General features: G+C 39.2%; 1 long non-coding RNA gene across 1 annotated transcript; it reads right to left on the bottom strand.

Moving 5' to 3' along the window:
- Positions 1 to 5,048: 5,048 nt before the first annotated feature.
- Positions 5,049 to 8,455, bottom strand: LOC147033726 (uncharacterized). The gene is made up of 3 exons (XR_015052343.1): positions 6,011 to 8,455; positions 5,759 to 5,917; positions 5,049 to 5,556 (listed from the first exon to the last, which is right to left on the bottom strand). It is a non-coding gene; the product is annotated as an uncharacterized LOC147033726 (long non-coding RNA).
- Positions 8,456 to 8,804: the final 349 nt, after the last annotated feature.

Genomic DNA, 8,804 nt, shown 5'->3' with positions numbered 1-8,804 from the left:
ATTTTATCCACGAGATAGATTGGAAATTAATTGAGAAAAAAATGATTTTGCTGAAGCATACAAGTCTTACCAAAAGGTATGTGAAAGTAATGGAAATAAAGCACCTATTTTGGATATGACAGCATTTAAAAGTTTGTATACAATCTATGCGTTTGACCTGAGTGCTCAAAATGAAACTATAAAGTCTAATCGAGTGGATACTTCCCTATACATTGAAAGAGGAGAGAGTGAAGAAGTTGATACATATTGTTTGCTTTTGGAAGAAACAGAATTGCAGATTAATACAGATAATGGTGTGATGATTAGTCTCACATAATTTTTTGTTAAATAAATGAGTGGCAAAGTACCAACTGGGGTATATGTTAATCAAATCAATCTTCATAAACTATCATCTTGTGTTCAAAATCAAAAGCCTTGTACGATTAACGTGAATGCAATTCAGAGAAAAGGAGCAGTAAGAATTGATGTTTTGCTCACAAGAGAACAGGTTAAAATCTTGAATGACACTGGCTCACTTAAAATTAAAATGACAAAACCAATGTTGAAAATATATTCAATAAGAGAGACGAGTGGAGGATTTCTCCCATTTCTAATTCCTTTATTTGCTGGTTTAAGTGCGGTTGGAGCATTGACGGGTGGTATTTCAACAGCGGTGAAAACTGCCAACGAAAGGAAGGCTCAACTCCAGGCTCAAAAAGAATTGGAAAGACATAACAAAGAGTTGGAGAAACAAATTAGTGGAAGTGGTGTAATTGTAGATTTTGCTGAAAAACTTGAAGGTCTGCCTGATAAAGCGAGATTGTTAGTTGGAGATATGCTTTCTTCTATAGCACAAGCAGGTGTAAAATTAACGAAAAGAGGTAATGGATTATATCTTTCTAATAAATAAATGAGCATTGATGAGTGGTTTAAAGAATTTGGAAAGAATACAACATCAAATTTACAACTTGTCAAATATTGTAAGAAATTAAAAATTCATAATGTGGTTATTTGTATGAGAGATGAATTAACAAATGTGCCGAAACATACAAAGAATACTATTATGAACTTAGAAGATAATAATGGGAATGGTTCTCATTGGGTTTGTATTTTTAATAGTCAAGACAAATATTATTTTGATAGTTTTGGTCTTCCACCACCTGTTGAAGTCATAAAATTCTTACAGAATGGTGTTTATCAAACATTTCAAGTCCAAGAATTAAATTCCAAGTGTTGTGGTCAATTATGTCTATATGTGTTATTTCAACTCAACAAAAATAAAAAATTTTTTTATGATATTATTTTTAATCTAATATAAATGACATGTTGGTAAAGATGGTTCTATCTTTGGTGTATCCCAAGAACTGGATATTGATTTATCAAATTATTACACAAAGGCACAGGCTGAACGACATAAATATAATATAACCAAAAATATTAACATGAAAAATGCTTATAAATTAAAAAATTATCCAAGCCCGACTGACGCGAATGACTTGGTGAGATTAAGCGATTTATCACAATATATATATATATATATATATATATATATATATATATATATATATATATATATATATATCTTTAAATAAAACGGCCATGTATTTCAAAGATACAGAAGTGTTGATATTATCTCCAGGTCATACAGAATTCACAGTTCGAATTAAAATAAATTTTTATAATGAAGGGCGTATCGTTTGTATGAGAATAGAACAATGGGGGTATGATATGAATGATTTAGGGTATAATTGGTCATTTAAAATTAACCTCGAAGACCTGGAACAATTAAATCAGTCTCGTAAGGAAGAATATTATCCACTTGGTATCGAGAATGAGTTTTGTGGGGCCACGATTAGTAAACAACAAATAAAAGAATTTAATAAGGGTAAATATAATAATGGTTTTGCCCTTGTTTATATCATGAAAACAGAAAAAACAGATTATATATAATAAGTAAGGAAATACAAAATGATTTAACTATGGGAAGATGGGGAGGTGTTTCGTGCCATAATATTATTTTAACATATATTTCTAATACATAAATGACAGCAAGAAGGCTTCAAGAAAATTATCATTTCTGTGTCCAAGCATACCTTCAAGAAAAGGGTATTTGGTATTTTAATAAATATGTTCTACAACATAAGAATGAGGTATTTTCAATAAAAGATTGGCATTATGCTGATGTTGATAAACCGACAACTTTAGATTTAATTGGAATGTTAAATAATGAAAAAATTATAAAGTTAAGAAAAGGTAAGGCTCTTTTAGAAATTCAAAAGAAATTTTATTGGTTTCCTGTTGCAAAAAAATTATTTTGGATACAGGAATAACAAGAAATCCTGATGAATATATGTATGATATTCTATGGGGTGTAAGCGATTCAAGGATAATAAGGGATGAGGAAGGAGTTGAAGAAGAGAGGGAAGAGGAGGAAAAGGAGAAGAGAGAGAGGGAGGAAAAGGAGAAGAGAGAGAAGGAGGAGAGGGAGAAGAAAGAGAAGGAGAAAAAAGAGAAGAGAGAGAAGGAGAGGGAGGAGAGAGAGAAGGAGAGGGAGGAAAGAGCGAGACAAAATAAATATCAAAATATGGAAACCAGTGAGATTAAAAAAAGATTGGTGGTATTACAGAAAATAACTCAACCCACCGAGGAGGAAAACAAAGAATTGACAAGTCTATTTGAAATATTTTCTACAAGACTATTGACATCGACAAGATATTCATTTTAATTCAAGTTTTTCATTTTTATTTTTTTTTCTTAAATAAATGGAGGAGAGAGTGAAGGCATTTCTAAGGATTCTTTATGTTTTAAAAATTAAGATTCAAATGTGCATGTTGGAAACTAAAAAGGTTTTTGCACTCTGCAGGAATTTTTCACATAAATAAATGAGTTATTGTCTCAAATGTAAAAAGAAAACTAATACTAAAAATATTTCATATATTAAAAGTAAAAATAACAGGGTTATACAAAAAGGTATATGTTCGGTGTGTGGTTCAAAAAAAAATCAATTTATCTCCAAACACAAACGAGGAGGAGATATACAAAAGTTTTTATCAGGAAGTAAATTTACAACTACTGGAATACCAGGGGAATTACATCTACCAGGGTATTCTTTCTGTGGTCCAGGCACAAACTTGGATAAAAGATTAGATGAGGCAGACAATCCTAAATCATGGAGTAAACCCATCAATAGAGTTGATGAAGTGTGCATGAGACACGATATTGATTATGGGAATACCACAACGTTGGAAGAAAAGCATGAAGCCGATAGAGAAATGTTGTATAATTTGTCTCTGATACAAAATCCAACCTTGAGAGAAAAAGTTGATCGGTTCATTGTGAAGAAGATGATCAGTGCTAAATTGAAACTTGGACTTGGAAATTCAAAAAACTTGTAAGCTCTAATGATGTCATTAAGATTGAAGAGCAATTAGCTGATGAATTACATAAACCAATATTCACAAAGTGTCAGAGAAGGAAAGTTTATTCCAAGGAAGTAGATTATATCTGGTCTGCTGATTTGATTGAACTCAATAATGATAAGGGGTACAAGTATGCTTTAACCGTTATTGATTTGAGGAGTAGATACGCATGGGTTGTACCATTAAAAAACAAAACAGGTAATACTCTTATGTTAGCCTTTCAACAGATATTTAATAAAAGTAAGAGAAAACCTAAAAAATTGTGGACTGATGAGGGTAGAGAGTTTTGTAACAAGACATTTATGAATTTTCTAAAAAATAACAGTATTACATTATACAGTACCTTTAATGAAGGGAAGGCAGTTGTTGTTGAACGTTTTAATCGTACCTTAAAAGAGAGACTAGAAAAAATTCACACAACTTGGTTCACAACAATGGTCATCTTTTATTCAGGATATTGTGGATAAGTATAATGACACGATTCACACATCAACAAATATGAAACCATCAGAAACATTTACAAAATTAAAAGATGAAAAAGAGATTAATGTCAGAAAACCTAAGTTCAAAGTTGGTGATATCGTAAGAATATATAGGTGGAAATCTCATTTTGAAAAGGGTTATACTAAACGATGGACGAACGAACTTTTTTAAATTGTTGATGTAATAGATACGGTTCCTTGGACTTATAAGATATATGATTTGGAAGGGGAAGAGATTTTAGGTTCATTTTATTCACAGGAATTACAAAAGCCAAAGATAAATTGAAATTTTTTGACTCCGCCCCTTTTTGACTCCGCCCACACAAAACCCACCCACATAAACCCCACCCCACACAAGCTCCACACAAACCCCACCCCACACAAACCCCACACAAACCCCACCACACACAAACCCCACCGAAGCCCCGCCCACATAAACCCCACACACACAAGCTCCACACACACAAACCCCACACAAGCTCCACCCATATTCATCATATTCACATAATTAGTGATTAGTTAATTAGTTCCCCACACACAACATGTTTATTTAATTAAAAAATTATCCACCCATTCACACAAGCTCCACCCATCCACCCATCCACCCATCTCTCCACCCATCCATTTATCCACACAAACCTCATCCACATAAGCCTCATCCACATTCACCCCTCCCACATAAGCCCCACAGAAGCCCCGCCCACATAAACCCTGCCCGCATAAACCCTGCCCACATAAACCCCTCCCACACAAGCTCCACCCACATAAACCCTGCCCACACAAACCCCACCGAAGCCCATCCACATAAACCCCACCGAAGCCCCGCCCACACAAGCCCCACCCACATAAACGCCCTCCCACAAGCCCCGCCCACACACGCCCCGCCCACACAAGCCCCACCGAAGCCCCGCCCACATAAACCCCACCCACACAAGCCCCGCCCACACAAGCCCCACCGAAGCCCCACCCACATAAACCCCACCCACACAAGCCCCTCCCACACAAGCCCCACCCCCCTCATCCCCCTGTGCGCCCCCACCTTTGACCCACCACCTCCCTCATCCCACCCCCACCCTTCCCCACACACACATGGGGAGGGGAGGGGTGGGATGAGCGGTTGATGGGTCATTGGGGGAGTGCACCTACCCCCCCCCCTCTCCTTCATGTCGATTCTTTTTTGAAATTCAAAATCAAGTAATTGTAAACAAAACAAATATAATTAATCAAAATTGAGAATATTAAATATTCATTTGCGAGAATGTATAATCTTTCCCAGCAATCTTCTTCAGATGTCTTGTGATTTCGAAACTCAGACACCATATTCTGTTTTGAAACAAAAAGTGGATAATAATTAGGTTTTATAAAGATAATTACATGGTAATATGAGTAAGCCTGGTGTTGGTTCTAAGTTCAAGCCTCGTTGACCACTGAATTAACACACCAGGAGGCCGACTCAGCCTATCATCCTTCCAAGGCCAATAAAATGAATTCCAGTGTACTGGCAAAACCGCGTCCTAACTAATGATGCAACCAACATAAGGCGACATTCCAAAGAGAGAGTGATATTAATAAAAGAATAAATAAACAAATAACTAAATAATAATTCAGAAACATTTACCTCCAGAAAATCATGTGTTATACCAGATTGCTTCAACAGCTTATGTTGTGTGATCGAGCTGAAAAAAAATAATAATAAGTCAAGGGTATAGATGGAGAGACAGACAGAGAGAGATACAAAGAGACAGACAGGGAGAGATAGAGAGAGACAAACAGACAGGGAAAGAGACACACACACACGCATGCACGCACGCACGCACGCACACGCACACGCACACGCACGCACGCACGCACGCACGCACGCACACACACGTGTCTCACCATTGGTTTAATTCATTTGAGATCAGAGGCCGTGATAAGACTTCGTACCAGTCATTATAAATGTTTTTCAATTCTCTTCTAAAATCATTGACCTCTTCAATAAGAGCATTCATTTGATGCACCTCATCGTGATATGTAAACTCCACTTCTTCCAAGGACCTGCCAGGAAAAAATATATATTTTCGCATTTTCACGATGTAATTTATAATCAATTGCTTCATCGTTCAAAGAGGAAACCATACACAAACTTACCAACTTTGTAGTGAGCTGTTATCTTCATCGGAAGAGAGTGAGTCCATGTCTCAGTTTTTTTTTACCATTGGTACAAGATGGCAAAAAGATCAGAGGCCGTGATAAGACGTAGTTTCAGTCATTAAAAATGTTTTTCAATTCTCTTCTAAGATGATTGACCTCTTCAATAAGAGCATTAATTTAATGCACCTCGTCGTGATATGTAAACTGCTCTTCTTCCAAGGACCTGCCAAGAAAAAAAAAATATATCAGAATTATCACGATTTAATTTATAATCAATTGCTTCATCGTTCAAAGAGGAACCCATACACAAGCTTCCCAACTTTGTGTTGAGCTGTTTTGTTCGCGGAAGAAAGATCGCTCATGTCTCAGTTGTAAAAATGAAAATCCCGTCTGGCAGAAACTTTGTCTGGCGAATCACTTATAAGGCAACGATGAGGAGATTGCTTAATCATTGGGTGTGGCCACAGGAAATGACGCTTCGGGCGAGACAGCTTGGAAAATAACTGGGCGATATATTCTCAAATTGTATGAATCATTTTTAAAACATACTTAAAATGCCCGAAAATGTTTTTGATTAAACTTATGTTTAAAAGCCTGTTCGTGTTCTGAGATAAAATAGAAACACGAGGCCTTGTCTCACAGAATAGTTCCTATTTTTTCACAGCATGACTGTCCAAGAACACTTCCTCATTTTCACAGCACGACCGTGTCAAAAAACCCTTCCTCATTTTCATGGCACGAACTGAAAACATTTGAAACAAAACTTTTTTTATGGCATGGTTTATGCACAAAAATGATTTGCAACTCGGGCGGTGGCCAGATGAGAGCATAAAGAGAAGTTTATCATTTCGTAATGGCACAAAAGGGGTATCTTAAAAAATATAAAGATTCAAATGTTTTGTTTTTCAATATTTTAGATGGGGATTATTGTGCAAAGAAAATTAAACTATTGAAGGAATTTGAGAATGAACAAATGTTTATAGGTTCAATGAGTGAGCTAAACAATATGCATCGGTTATTTGATAAAGAGTGTCTCGAGGCTTAGACGTTTCAGATATTTCTTTAGAATCACCTTTAACAAATCTTTATCTTATTGCATGGGTTATTTGAAAAAAAGTGTCCCCAGGTTAAAAGGGGAGACAAATAAATATACCTTGGGCTAAAAAGGGGGTTTATTTTTAGGGAAAAAAAATATGAATCGCTGAAAATCCCCCATTCATTTACATGGGGAAAAGTGAGCCAGAACCAGTATATTCACCCTACTCACCACAACCGCCTTCACAACAAACACCTTCTCCACAACCAACTTCCCAACAACCACCTTCTCCACAATCGCCTTCACAACAACCACCTTCACTAAAACGACATCTCGCCATCTCCTAAACCACATCTCAACAACGCACAACATCGCCTCACCTTCATCTCCGCAAACGCCGCCATCTTTGTGCCAGCCACGGCGAGTTCCCCACGAATGTCATTGCCGCCGACAGACGCAGGGGTTCCCTGTTAGGACGGGGGCCGGTGATTTCCACAACGTCCGCGTGGGGCTGATGATCTCTGCCACGTCCGCTCTCTCCGAGCTTCGCATCGAAATCGGATCAAAAGATCGAAAGGGGCGGAGCCAGCGGGGGGTCAGAGGTGAGAGATCGGAGATCAAAACCTCGCCTCACGGACCCAATATAAGGGCGCGCAGAGATGCCAAGCGCAGTTGTGTGGAGTCGCGTTGGGAGCTGGGTCAGTCTGGAGTCTGCAGTCAGTGAGGAGCTGGAGAGAGCGGAGGAGACTGGAGCCTGGAGTGCAGCCTGCCGTGCCGTGCCAAACAGTGGGTCGCTGGGGAGAGGCCGGAGAGGAGTCGCCAACCGGCGGAATAACGGTCCGAGGTGATCGGGCCCCGGGACAGTCCAAACGACGCTGAGGAACAGACGGGCTCTTAAGAGAGCATAAACGCTGAAAGAGCAAAGGCCCGTTCGTTCCTCTGAGGCGTTGTCGACTAGGCCCGATCGATCGGGCCGCACGACAAGGCCTGGGCCGCGCCGCGGTCACGCCAGCTGCCGTGTGGACGGGACGCCGAGGAGCACCGAGCGAGTCGCCACGAAGGCGGCAGGTAACCAGCGCGGCCTCTCGGGGCTTTTTCGGTCTTCACAGCTCTGTGAACGATTAAAGACCCATGAGGCCCAGTTCTTGCCCTTTTCTTTCTGGGGTTTTCTTTGCATGTATGATGTGGTGCCAAGTCCGTTAAGTAGACCTGTTGATAAGTAATTGTACATAATAAATAGACGGTTGTAGTTCTTTTTCTTGCTTGTGTTTTGTCCCATACGTGCATTGGTTGCATACATGACTGCATGATTGCATACGTGCATTGGTTGCATACATGACTGCATGACTGCTTACGGGTGTGAAATAAATGTCGTTGTTTAAATGTTCACCCGCTCGTTGCGTACTTTCCCTCATTGAACTGCCATAATTGAGTTCGGAATACTAGCTGGCTTTTTAATAGCCGATAATAGAATCGGATCCAACAGGGCTTTCGCCATAATACCCCGCTCGGTTATCCCAAAACGGAGCGAGCTGCTTAAGCGGCTCGTTTCTAAGCAGGCCCCGTTGAGGTACAGTCTCTCGGTAGTCTGCCCGCGTGATTAATTAGGTAAATCGACCATTCGGCGATCGGACCCTGTAGCGCGGGTAGAGTGTTGACGAGGCTGTGGTGTACATTAAAAACACACCCGTAGCGGGATTTCAGCGTTGTTCCGAAAGCTGCGACTAGATTGCTACGTCGGTGGGCGAGCGCGGC

Source organism: Eptatretus burgeri, chromosome 2 (assembly GCF_056783735.1).
Source record: "Eptatretus burgeri isolate ZD-2024b chromosome 2, Ebu_testis_v1, whole genome shotgun sequence".
NCBI classification, from domain to species: Eukaryota; Metazoa; Chordata; class Myxini; order Myxiniformes; family Myxinidae; genus Eptatretus; species Eptatretus burgeri.
Note: the sequence above shows the minus strand (reverse complement) of the source record. Positions and strands in the feature narration are given on the sequence as shown.